The sequence below is a fragment of the Lissotriton helveticus genome, chromosome 4_1 (genome assembly GCF_964261635.1).
Source record: "Lissotriton helveticus chromosome 4_1, aLisHel1.1, whole genome shotgun sequence".
Lineage (NCBI taxonomy): Eukaryota > Metazoa > Chordata > Amphibia > Caudata > Salamandridae > Lissotriton > Lissotriton helveticus.
Genome location: NC_136063.1, coordinates 530,618,045 through 530,632,640, shown reverse-complemented (window position 1 = coordinate 530,632,640; position 14,596 = coordinate 530,618,045).

Below are 14,596 nucleotides of genomic sequence, written 5' to 3'. Positions count from 1 at the left end.
TTAGACATAGAATTTTCAAAAATCCCATAGAGAAAAAATCCTAACTATATATACCTACTGGCGACCGCCAGTAGGTAATATATATATATATATATATATATATATATATATATATATATATATATATCACGCAGTCTGCCTTATGAGCCTTTAGGGTCTACCTTAAAGTTGACCTATAACAATGACAAAGGAAGGTTTATTTTGTTTGGCTGAAAAGGCAGGGTATGCAGACTTTGGGCCATGTTTATTATGCCGATGGGCATTTCACTGTCTGCACAGCTTTTCTTAATTAAACAGCACTGCAGTTGTAGGTGGTGAAATACCTGCAAGTAGTGTGGAGAGGGCAGAGAGTGAACAGGACGTGCACCCGTTATAGAAAAACAGCAATCACCAGAGTGCAAGCACTGGAATCGAGTTTATGTCATTGTTTGTCCCGCTATGAAATATCTGCAAATTAAGTGGGAGTTTTAAAACTGCACACACAGACTGCAATGGCAAGACCTGAGATGTTTTATAGTGCTACTTTTGAGAGTGGCAGAATGAGTGCTGCAGCCCACTAGTAGCATTTAATTTATGGGCCCTGAGTATGTATGTATTTATTTATTTATGTATTTATTAATTATTTATTTATTTATGTTGAACGTTTTATATAACAGTGAGCATGACTTTTGTGGGTATCAGATCAATTTACAATTGTTCAGGTAGTAGAGACAAATTAAATCTATAATAAATTAGTTGTAAAAAATACAGAATAAGGCAGCACCCAGATAAGTGAGGGCACAACACAATATCAGGACCAGTAGATCAAAAACAATAACATAGCAGGAGAGCAGTAGTCACAAGTGTCATGGATTGGAATTGAGGTGGGTAAGCGCAGCCAACTACCGAGTTGAAGACATTTATGAGAAAGCAGGTATCCATGAAATGGTACAACTGGAGAACAGCACTCACTATGGTCTATACCGGTACCCAGTCTGTATAATTGCCCAGCTGCACTCAGGAAGGCATAGCTAGCAGTGAGCAGAAGGCCTTACAACACTGAAGACATCACATTGAAATGAGCAATGTTTAAGTGTAGTACCGTCTTCTATGGATGTATAAGTAAATTAAATGTACCAATCAAGTGTATACCAATTTTATCGTTGTGGAAGGTAGAGCATAAGCACTTTACTCCTGGTTAGCAAAGCCAGCAAAAACAGGTTCAGCTACAGAAAGAAAAAATCTGAGGGAATACCACGCAAAAAATGGTCTTTTATACAACTATCCTGTGCTATTGGTAAGTATCTCACCCCTATCCAACCCACTCACAATCAGGTTCCAAGTATGAAAATCTCTAAATGACCCACATGAGGTTTCAGCAGAATGTGGCATATAGTTAATACCTTCATTCATTTTATTAATTTAAACATTTGGGAAGGCATGGTTCAACAAACGGCTGAAGAGATCTATCCTTTGTCTTCTTATCTCGCCTTTTCCATTGTTCATTTTATTACACTTTTAAGTCACTAAAACCTTTCTTTATATGGTTATTTTGCTTTTCATTTTTTACAACGCCGATTGCTATTTGGTAGTTTGATGTATGAAGAATAATACTTGGTATGGTGCTGTGTAGAGCTAAACTAAATTAATCATCTTTAAATTTAATTAAACCATGTAACATAAAAAAGATCTGAAACTCTTACTAACTTAGGCAGAACTCTCTCGGGGCAATTAGAGAGTCTATAGTTGCCCTTATCAAATTACTGTGTTTTTGCTCTTAAAGTAATATGATCCATCTACCTACTGAGTATCATTTTAGATTAACATCTTAATTTTTCCTGTACATGGTATTTGTATTACCTTTTGGGGTATTCTGTTCATTTTTAGGTCTCGCCTGTCGATGCGCATGCGCATCGAGCAAGCGAGACTATAGGGGCTCATCGACTCTTTATCTAACTTGCAAGGAATCGTGGCGATTCCTTGCAGTGCCCGTGACTTTTAAGCTCAATGCGCATGTGCATTGAGCTTAAAAGCGCGTGCACAGCCGCCCGCATTCCTCCGACACCTTTGAAGTGAAGCTTAGCTTCACTTCAAAGGCCCGGCTTCTTCACACCCACATGCCGCTCTGCCCCGCTCCGCCCCCTCCCCTGAGTCATCCTGCCTGCCCAGACTTCTCCTCCCCCCTACTTACATCCCGCTTTCACTTGTTTTTTTTTTTAAATGATTGTGCTCGGGCATCACGCTGCCTACCGCGATGCCCGCTATCATGGGTTTTATTTTCATTAATTTGCTCCTGCTCCACGCTGCCTAGCTAGCACTGTGCCCAGTTTCCTTTTTTTTTTGTAAATCTTTCCTGCCTCTCGCGTCCTTTTGCCGCTTTGCCTTTTCCTTCCAACTCAGTAGTTACTTTCTACCCGCTGATGCTTAGTCAGCCTATTTCCTTTTCTAGCCTCTTATTACGACCTGCCTCTTTAATTACCTGCATGCCTCTCTGATTACCCTCTTCCCCTGCCCGCCTCCTCTTCCTCACTGGTGCCATTGTATCCGCCCCCCTCTCCCCCCTGCTATCCTGTTCTCTCCTCTCCTTCTCTCTCTACAGATCGCACCTTAATCCTTAATGACGCTCCCTCTTTGCCTCCACCACCCTCCCGTGTCCTCATTATCACTCATCATCCCAACTCGCCAAGCTTTCCAGTTCACAATCAGTCATCACCACATCTCACAAAGGTTTTCAAGTTCACTATCAATCATTATCACTTCTCCCCAGGTTTTCCATTTTCATTTCCACAATCAATCACTTATTCAAGCCCACTTTAAGCATTATTTTTGAATTATTGTGCACAGGCGCACCGCTTTGTGTTAGCATGTCACCCTTTTTTTATATTTACAACACGGGCGGATCGCTTTAGATATGGTCACCCCCCCTGCTTTTATGTTTTAAAAAACAATAGCTTTAAGTCTCGCAAATGCAACAGGTTTTGCATTTGCCCGAGCTTGAGCTATTGCATCTGACTGGGGGAGAAGGGTGATAAATGAAGAAAAAGTCGCGTTTTATGATTCGGATAAAGGGTATTTTATTTGTATGTTTTCCACGTTCAACTACATCCCAGCACCCCAAGAGAAAGCATTACAGCAAACAAATGTGCTTGTATTTGTAAACAAGAAGAACGTGCAAGGATAGGTAAGTGCACAGGGGCAAAATACAGGGAATAATGTAAACGTTTCTCAACTTTGTCATGTAGACAATTCCCCTTTGGTGAAGCTGGAGTAGACTTGTTTTTTGTTGGCTGAGCTAGTGCCGCTTTTACAGTGTGGGTTGCATCTGCTTTTATGAAGCTTAATTTGTGGCGGGATAGGTGCCGGGGCTCAGATTATGTGGCAGCTTTTATTGAAATATGTTTCTTTTAGCCTGCCTAAGAAACAGCACAGAAATCATATTATTCAGGAGGACATGTTGTTTAGAGGGAAAAAGCTGAGACTTTTAGCACTCGTGTTTATTTCACTTTGACGGGAGATACAGACGCTTTCACCATTTCTGGCCAAAAAGAGTTTCTCAGGCGGCCTTTGGAATCCGTGCGTGTCCTTTCCAGGCCATAAAAGCCTTTTTTACCCGCATAGAAGCTTCATCATATGTGCCCAGCCAGCTGCAGTCACTTGTCGTTTATTGACTGTGTGTTAATGTACATAAAAACGTTAGACAATAAACACTTGCTTGAAAGCAACTTATCACCCAATGCACGTGCATGCATCTCCCTGTCGCCACCCCAGTCTCCACTGCCCTCTCTTCCCTCCGCCCCCCACAGTCGTCTGCTCGCCTTCTCTACACCAGGTCCCATCACCCCTGCAGAGCACCCTCGTCTCCCCTCCCTCGCCCCCGCCTGTTGCACCATGCCTGCAAACGCTGTGCAGCTCCACGCATGGACCATGGAGTGTAACAACAGCATGTTTGTTGTGCGGATTATTTTTTTCTTCAATGCCTGCTCAGCGACCATTTGCCTCTTCAAAGGCTCCGCTCCCCGCCCCCCGCCTGCACCACTCTCCTACTCCCCCTCCCACCTTCCACGGCCGCCCTTTCCGGCCCCCAGTTTCCCCACATCACTTTTCACCATGGACTCTATTTAAAGAGCTGGGCGCCCGCTTTATTTTACAGCATGTTACGCGATTTTCAATAGTTAAGTCAAACAAATACAAGACGTATTGCATTGCAAATGTTTGTTACATTTGCTAATGCTTGCTCCCTCTATTTGGCTACAGCTGTTGCCTCCTCCTCCTTCCTGAACGGAAGAATAGAGGCTTTCACACTTCACCTAATACCGAGGACACACAGAAACCTCAGTGATGTCGGTGTGCTCGTCTTTGCTCCAAGGCTGTTTTAAAACGTCCACCCCCTACAACATTGTGCGCATTGGGTTTGAGAGAAGCAGAGGTTATATCATTTTTTTCTAATATCTGCGTGCAAATCCTCGGCGCAGATGTCCAGTTGTGTGTCTAACACACGACCTAACATTGTATTTTTCATAGGACACCTAGCCCTTTGCATAGAGTGGGCATAGATATGTAAGGGCACCTGTGTGACTGGCACATATTTTAGGCACAAAAGTTATTTACAATAGTTTAAGCTATTGCTATTATAAATTACAAGAACTTTTATTTCAATATTAATTATTTAAAAAAATTAAAAGCCATTTGTATTTATTAGATGAATACATCTAAGTCACGTACATACAAAACATGTTGCATTACAAATGCTATAGGTGTCACAGTTGAAAAAGTTTAAAGTATTGGCATTGTAAATGACAAAGCTATTAATTTGGCTATTTTCAATACCAACACATTAAAAAAGAAATTGTCATTTACAAAACCAATCGCTCCAACTTTTCTAATGCGAGACCTATTGCATTTCCAATGCTTGTTTGTTGAAGTTACCTCTCCAAGATGTAATTTTTTTAAGCAATGATATCTCCTCTCCAAGCACCCTATCCATTTTTTCAACTGGCTCATCTGGATATTGCACCTTTTTTTAATTCAATAGGTCAATCTACCTATTCATAAGCACACCATTTAAAACACAGCTCCTAAGCATACAGAGGTACGAGACACAGGGGAAACTGGCATCACTATGGAATACAGATCAGTTGAACAGTACACAGTCTAAATATCGAGTTTGTAATATCGACCTACAGAAATATCAAGTCGGAAATATCGAAGGTAAAGAATATTGAGGTCAAGAATATCGTTGGACAGAATATCGACCCTAAGGTAAGTAATATCGATTTTTTTTATATCGATGTAAGTAATATCGAAGTCCGTAGTATCGATATTAAATATATCGATGTTACTAATTTCGATGTTACTAATAACAATATTTGTATTATTGTTATGTATTTTATTATGTATTTAATATGTATGTGTTATATCTTGTTTGTTAAGTATTTTACTTGTTTTAAATTATATGTGTACTATTTTTATACGTTAATAATGTTATTTTTAAGTCAATTTTATGTTTTAGTACTGGAGCGGGTTGTGGGTTTATAGGGGAAAAGGGTGGGAAGTAATTTAAATATATTAATTTTTTATTTTTTTTAGGAATTACAAATTAATTTGAATTAATTGTTGCGTTTAAGTTTTGTAGCGGGTAGTGGGTTTATAGGGAAATTGGGTGGGAAGTTTTTTTAATCGTAATTAAGTAATGATATATTTCAATTTATTGGTATTGATAATTAATTAATTTTTAATCAATTATTAATTGGCAATTAATTATTTTAATTGTTAATTTATTTTTTAAATTGGTAATTGATGTTTGCAATTGGTAATTAATTGTGTTACTTGGTAATTATGTTTGTATGTGGTATTTAATGTTTGTAATTGGTAATTAATTTTTTAATTGATAATTAATTTTTTTAATTGGTAATTAATGTTTGTAATTGGTAATTAATGTTTGTAATTGGTCATTAATTGTTTTAATTGGTAGGTAATTTTTTTTAATTGGAAATAATGTTTTCATATTTGGTACTTAATGTTTTATAAAACGTATTTTTTGGTATAAAAAATAACTTTTTTGTTTAAAGTTTTTTAATTGCTAATCAATTTTTGATAAAAAATGTTTTTGTTTTTTTGAAAAATATTATATTGTTCAATATTTATTATTTGGCAACTGATATTAATGAATTAATATTTATTGGTATGTACAGTTAATTTATTGTTAATTAATCATTCAATTGTAATTATGTTTTTAATAATTATTAATGGGTATTTGTAAATGATCTTGAGTTATTTGAAATTGTAATTATTAATTATTTTAAATACAAACATTATTTATAAGCATGTTATATTTAATTTCTATGCTATCCAATGCTTTCCCTACTGTTGCACTCTCTGGAGTGGGAATAGTAATTTTTACCCCTATGCTATCCAACGCTTACCCTACTTTTGCACTCTCTAGAGTGGGAATAGTAATTTTACGTTCTGTGCTATCCAATGTTTTCATTACTGTTGTTTTTTTTGGACTTTAAATAGTAGTTTTATTTATTTATCTATTTAATATTTTTTGCATTATTTTAGATAATGGAGTATTTAATTAATTTTAAATATTTTGAAAGTATATTTAATTTTTTTAATTTATTAAAATAATTATTTACTTTTTATTTATGTTATTATTTTATGTGTGTAGATGTATTTGTAATTTATAGTATTTATAAATAATTTATAAGTAATTAAAATAATTATTAAAAGTTATTGTTAAGTAAGTATATATTATATATATTATGTATATGTTTAATTGATGTTTTATTATTATATATGTATTATTTCTTAACTTTTAAACATTATTAAATATTTTTAATTATGTTTATTTTATTTATTAGTGTTATTTACTTTATTTTACATATTTCTTTTTATCGGGAAAAACCCGATATTTTTAATTACGATATTTTTAACATCGATATTTTGATTTCAATATTTTTGTACTTACCTTGTTGTAGATAGGATGACGATATACTTGCCTTCGATATTCCAGCGTCGATGTTTCTGTAGGTCGATATTCTGTGAGTCGATATTCTGTCAGTGATTCCAGCTGAACTCCTGTGGAAAAGGCAGTAGAACCAGACTATGTATTTCTATTTACTTATAAACATGTTTTGAATTATCCATTTCCATTCAGTCTCTCAGCATCACTAGCAAGCAATATCGCCACCTGATACATGCCTACCTTTATGACATACTCTGTATCAGTGGAAGCTGGGCAGACTTGCTCTTAGGAAAGCATTGGGTCAATTCTCTATAGCAACTCTCATATAAACTTAACAACATGATTCCTTCACAACATTATACCACATGGCCTAATCCCTTCTCCTGTATCAGCATCCCTACAGATTCAAGCTTTTTGAGTACCTTGTTTCTTTAGATTCTGCAGGGCTGTCTTGATTTTGTGTGTTCCTGAGTCTGCTCAGTACCTGGAGATCCTATTTACCAAGCAAGTTTGCACACTGTCATCTCAATGTACCAAAATGTTTAATAACCTTCTGCATTCCCTGCTGTAGCTCTTCTGAGTGCATGGTTCTTATCAGTATGCTTAATAGATATCTTGTCAATTTTCATCTAACTTTAGGTTCAACAAAGAACTTGATAAATGAACTCAGATCTTTTGAACTAGGTGTAAGCACCACAATACCATTTCCAGTTTAATGGTGACCCAACTCTCCAGTAAATCTGCCCAAGCAGAATCAATTCTCATCTTTTGCTCTACTACAGTTAAAGCTTATAGGATTGGATCAGTGCTAAAACTGCTCCAAATATTACACTCTAAGGGGCCGATTTGGGAAAAAAGTGTCCGCCCGAATCGTATCCGGGGCCCTCTCCTTAAGAATCGTACACGTCCATCCGAATTGCGTAGTACATTCCATATCTCGTCAATCTGTCCGAATCATCGTGAACCGTCCGAATTGCAAGGCTGAAACCGTACAACACAAACCCTCACAGTGAACCGTCTGATTCGTAAACATGCCGTACGACCCGACGAGTACGATCCGGACCGGGGTATGAGGACGGGATTCATACGGTCAACGTCAGGTAAGGGCGATTCGTACGGACAACGACACAATCACATACACACCGTACGGTGCGTACACCCCATGATCGCAGGGGTACAGTGCGTACCCCTGCGATCATGGGGTGTACGCACTGTACCCCATGAACGCAGGGTGTACGCACCGTACACCCTGCGATCATGGGGTATGGTGCGTACACCCCATGATTTTGGCGTACGGTGTTTACCCATGCGATCATGGGGTGTACGCACTGTACCCCATGATCGCAGGGGTACGTACTGTACCCCTGCGATCATGGGGTGTACGCACCGTACCTGGGGGAGGGGGGCGTTCCGTACCTGTTTCGAGGCGTACTCTGCTTCTATGGACGTTTTGGGCTCCCGTAAAAAAAGCATCATACGGTGCGTACCCGACACAAATCGTACTTGCTGGGTCGGGAAAACCTGCTTCGAACCATACGGATGTCACGTACAGTGGGTTCCGTGGGAAAATCGTGCGGAGATTAGAGTTGTACGGTCTTTGTACGATTCGTACGAAGTCCTCCTCCTGGTACGAATCATGCTTCATCGTACGTACGGGGAGGTTGCAGGGTACGATTTGTATGGGAAAAACGCTCCGTACGGCTATTCGGAGTGGTTTTTCCCGAATCGGAATAGACCCCAAAATGTATACAATGATATAACAACTACTGTTGTTAGTGAAATCGCCTCATTCATTTTATAGATGCTCTTTCTAAAGCAAATATGTGCTTGCAAATGTTTAATGATGAGTTAAATGCTGGAAAACCATTTAAAACAATTAGAGGAAAAATGTCCTTCAACTTACAATTACCCCAAACAAATTTGCTATTTACAACAAACGAGGAAATATAATCACATATGTGCTCTAGTAAACACACTACTACTACCAAAGACAGCCCTGAAGAGTTGTTTAAAATGTTGGAAGCCTTGGCTGAAGCCAGATGCCTCAGGGAAAATAAAAAGCCTTCCTAAATATTAGGGCCTATTCATAAAGGTAAAGTTGCATGTGATTACTTCTACACGGTATGTTTAATCTTACATGGTGCAATAAATGTATGACTTTTGGCTGGTCACAGTTTCAAAGTTACTACAAAGTATATACCTACATGTCTTCACCACTCAGCTTAAGGAGTAGAGTCTGTATAAACATAAAATATGACTGTATAGTTACTAATAGTAACTTTACAACCGTATTTTATGTGCTCTGTATTTGGCTGCAACATCCTCAACTGGGGCAGCTTCATGACTGGGGCAGAGACCTCCAAACGTGGGAGGGAGCCTTCCTGATGGGATGGAATAGAAGTATTATATATATCTGAAACAATTCATGTACACCTGGCATCCGTTCTCTTACAACAACATAAATACTGCCCACAACATAGGTACTTCGTTTTTTCTATTTTTCTTTCAGCTCTTGAAGCAACCACATTCTGCCAGAAGGAGGCAGATCTCAATTCTCAAGAGGAAAACAAATTTCACTGAGGAGATGACAGGCCTTGAGGTTAAATGTGTGGTTAAACAGTACAAAAAACTGTATGTGCTGCCTCCGTTCCCTCTCGGAGAAAAACATAAAGCAGCCTTAAGGCAGGAGTTGACAGATTCCATAAAGTCATCTAAGGGTGGCGGCATTAAGTGTAGGGAGATATACCAAAAATGGCAAGATGAGAATAGGTAGGCAAAGGAGGATTCCAAAGGATTCTACATGCCCAAGCTCTTCAGAAGGGGCACCTGGGTTCCGTCTTCATCGAATTCTCTCTAGAAATCAATATGCTCCCCACCACCTATATGGGCTATCACTTTACGACAACACTACTGTGGTGACAGGTAAGATTCTAAACCCCTTTCTCTCTTTCTATCTCACTAAAAATAGATACAATCACTCACCAATATCTGTCCTTCGGCAATACTGATGTTGTTATGAACACATCACATACATACCGGGCTGTTGATCTGAAGAAGCTTTTTTCTCCCCATATGGATTCCTGAAAGGCAGGAACCACCATGTTTTTTGTGAAGGCCGAACAGAGAAGTCTGTTAGGGATGTACCATTTCAGATGTTTCCTAAAAAGATGTGGGTCCTGACCAGGAAGGGTTCTGTAAGCCATGCAGAGTGCCTTAAAGGTGATCTTCTGTCTGATGGGTAGCCAATGTAGATTTTTTATGGCCATTTTTGCTGACTGGTACTTGGGAAATATTAGGAGGAAACAAGCGATAGCATTTTACAGCATCTGCAGTTTCTTCAGAGAGGAAGTCAGAAGATTTGAGTAGAGACTATTACAATAGTCCAGTGTCTCCAGAACCAGTGAGATGACTACTGTTTTAAGGAGCTCAAAAGGGGTTAATTGTTCAATCGTTTTCACTAACCTTAAGGATAGAAGGAAGCTGACTTAACTTTGTTCACCTGTTCAGGGAACTTAAATTTGCTATCTCTCAATATCCCCAAATTCCCCCTGGGGGGCCTTGGCAGTGTTCCGAGGGGGGGGCGCGAATTGCTCAGTAAGAAGTTGTAAATGAAAATAGCCTAGAAGCAGGAATTTTTTGATTTACTGTGTTTCCAAGCTATCTTCATTTACAAACAGCAGCTGAAGTGCAAGGCAGGGTCAAAGACACGATTAAAAAAAAAACATTTCTTTAACTATTTTGCTCTGGTTTTTTTACTTGCAGGTACCTGCAGATAAAATAACACACATCTGAAATGAAAAATAATTAATACTCATGAGACCTCAAGTTGTTAATGCAATCATTGCAGAGGTCTGTGTGAGGTTAAACAGTCACAGAATTGAATCCTGGTGGCCGTAGTGGGGAAAAGGGAATGTATGTGTATATATAGTGTCCCCTCCTCTAACATAAAGCACTGTGAATATGTAAATCATAATTTTAAAACTGTATACACAGTATAAGATTTGGTGCTGCAGAATGGTTTAGACAGAGCCACATGAATTATGTGACAGGGGAGCACCAAACTATGCAGCAGTGTTGACAAAACAATTCAAGAAGAAAATGCACAAAATGCAGCATATTTTCTGACACTATTACTTCATTATTTTGTACTTTGTATACATAATACTATTTGGGCAAATATTTTACCTCATTAGAACCAGTTTAACAAATACAGATATAAGCAGGTGAAAGGTGGCCAGTTAACCTTTGTGAAGGGCCTTCCACTGTGTGGGAACACGGTGCCAGATTTTAGTAACTTTTGATCTAGAAATATTTATTTTCTAAAATGTGCAGCTTCTGCACCAGGTGATGGTATATGTTGCAAATGTGGAAGATCCATAGTTATGTGAAAAGAGCCACAGAATCATACAATCCCAGTGGCGCTGTGTTTAGTGTTTATGATAAAACAAGGGCTTTCAAATCATAGTGCAAGCATTTCTATAAGTATCCATTAAAATGATACTTTCCAGAATCCAACACCCTTATGTCACTTGTCATCATGAAACTTCCAGTGACTCCATCAATTAAGGCTTACACTGGGTCCCAAGCAGGCCTTACATTTGGTGATTAACCAATGGCACCCAATTACATTTCTTTCCGGTAGCAGGCACCTTGGTCGCAGTCACACCCTCGGCTTCACAACACGCGAGAGCCCCACACCCAGCTTTGCTCAGCTTTACCACTTCCGCTGCCCAAATCTTGCCATAAACTTTTGGAGGGGGGGGCCCAACTTTAAAACATTTTCCTTAGGGGGGGCTCAGAGCAAAAAAGCTTGAAGTCCTCTGCTCTAGAAGATGATAGGTGTCAATATAGGAAGCAAGCTGCTCATTCATTCCCTTTTCTGCTAATTTAGATGGAAAAGGAATTCTCGCAATGGGTCTGCAGTTGTTCTGGTCTAAAGCGTTGAGATTGGCTTTTTTCAACAGGGGTAGGATCGAGGCAGATTTCCATTGAGACGGAAAGACCCCAGTCTTGCACATTGCTGTAAAAATATCTACTAACTGGAAGTGCAGTTGGTTCACAGACCATATGCATGATCCTTGGTGGACAAGGGTCCGAGGGGGAGCCTGATTTGATTTTCGGATTAAGAGTTAGACGTTTTTCTGAAGTAGGCGTTGTGAAGACCTTGAGCGTGGGACCGTCAGCTTTAACAGTGGGTAATTCACTTATGTAATTCTCAGAGGTAAATCTGTTGTAAATAGTTGCCACCTTATCTTAAAAGAATTCAGTTAAGGTTTTACAAAACTGTTGACTGCCGAGTTACTAGATGAGGGTATTGTCAGTTGTTAATGGCTTTGAAAGAGTCTTATTAAAATCCTTTGCCAATCTGATTTTCACAGTATACTATTCTGTTTTTGCATCTGTCATCAATTGTTTGTGTTCAGCTGGCTTAATTTTATAGATAATCCTTTTGGAGATTTCATAATTATCTCACCACTTTTCCTCTTGCCTGCGACCGTTTTGCCTAGAAGATCTAAGGGTATAATTAACCACTGTTGGGAAATTTTGTTTTTCAGAGGGGTCTTTGATTTGAGGGGGGCCCCAGCATCCAGGTCACCTACAATCCAATTGTTGTAGTCATCAATCATGTGTTCTATACTATTGTTGGTCTTAGAATGGACTTCCATGAGTGCTGCTGTAAGTTCTGATGATTGAATTTTATGAAGATCTCAGAAAAGTAAGTTATGATTAATTACTGCTCTCTGTAGTTTTCCCTGTGATTCTATCTGCCAGTTAACCACCAATTGATCCCTACAAAGTAACGGCAGAGTGATTGGGTCTTTAAAATAGGGGTTGTTTGAAAGACCCCTAACGCGTGACTTGCACAGTGGGTAGGTGTATTGGTTTTTAGTTAGAGCCAAAACCCTGCCATAATGTCTAATAGCATACTGGAGTCTAAATCTGACTTAATTTTCAGATGGAAGTCGAAATTCCCTAGTTTAGTATAATTGGAGTTGAGAATGTTTGACTCCTAGTGGGTAATAATATGATCTGCAAATCTCGACCTAGGTCCCGTGGGGCGATAAAGGAGGATACCATTGAACATTTGAAATTTGGTGAGCTCAATATTAAACAGTAGAGTTTCTAAATCTATCCCGGAGACTGGGAAAAAAAATTGTGTGAAGATGGTTGCGAAAGATCCCCACTAGACCGCCAGCTATTTTTCTCTCTCTATCAAGCCGATAAATGTCATAACCGAGGGGAAATGCTTCAGTGATCTCTGGGTGAGGTTTCTGTCTCAAAGATTATATAAGTGGTAAGCTAATAGGAATTCATAACATTTTGAATGGTGTTTTAGTAAGGCTCTAGTATTCAATAGAGAGCAGTTAAACTGAGAGGAGTCCTCATGACCCATCACCGCATTGGTAGCAACTGCTGATTTAAAGACTGCTGAGTGCTTTGAGTGAAGCGGTGTACAAAAGCTTCTTACACAGATCTGGAAACTTGGAGCGGTGGTTTCCATTAAGGTGGTAGGGAACCAAGTAGCACATTGCGTGTACTTACCGGTAGCATTTAAAGAGAGAAAGGCCTTGCAGGAGTAAGTGAGTCTTTGTCCCTGACCTGAGAGAAAACAACCAGGAGGACGGGCGCTGGGCCTGGTCTGGGTGCAGAAGGGCTCAGACTGGCTTACCTTTGGCACACCCGCTGCGTGGACATGCTACCAGTTGCTTTTCGAAACCCATCATAAGACGGGTGTTGTCAGGGATGTGGAGAATGCCGCAAGCTGTCCGGTCGAGATAGCGGTATGGATACAGAAAAACAGGTAGGGAAATGAAAACTGAAAACTGAGGTCCAGCAACCTCTGTCCTCAGGCACAGGCTCCCCTGTGCAAGAGGACTACTAGAAAAATAACATTTTAAAGTAAATCAAAATAAGTAAAAACCCATAAACTTAGTAAAAACGATCTAAAAAGGGACAAGTCCTTCACCCAAGATGGCTCAACCAACAGAGCCAGGCAACTCCAATAACTGGCACCTCCGTGCCGAACAAGGAGCATAACTTGCACCAACCTTGTAGCAGCTGCATGGACGCAATACCAGCTGCTTTTTAAAGCCTGTCATAAGCCCGTTATAAGAGGGGGGAGGTTAGGGGCATGGCGAACAATGTCACTAACATTCTATAGGGGATATCTATCACTTGGTTTGTGTAACTCTAACAATATATTTTGCAATGTGCTTGGTAATGGCTTACGAAATAGTCGCATCTAAAATTGATGTTTAATTTGTTAGACTATTGGGAGGAGATATGGCCTAATGGTGAGAGCTGCCCACTTTGTTAATCCTTGTATTGAACAGTTGCTCAGTGTACACCAAGCAACATTGATTTATCCTTTGCATAGTAGGCATTGAAGAGAAACAAGTTACAGTACAATCAATTTAGCTACCAGGATCAATTCAAATGTCACCCACGTATACATGTGTAAACAGTACCTTAGGACAAATTCGTACCAATGACACAGGTCCAACCCCCAAGGTGTTGTTCATCCTTTTTAGGTAAAACTCACTATTTTCTATAATTACTCCAATTCTACCAAACCATCTCCCATTCTTTAGGGCAGCCCCATCTCTGGTATACGACATATATTCCGCCCTTAAAGATCAGTTTCCCTTT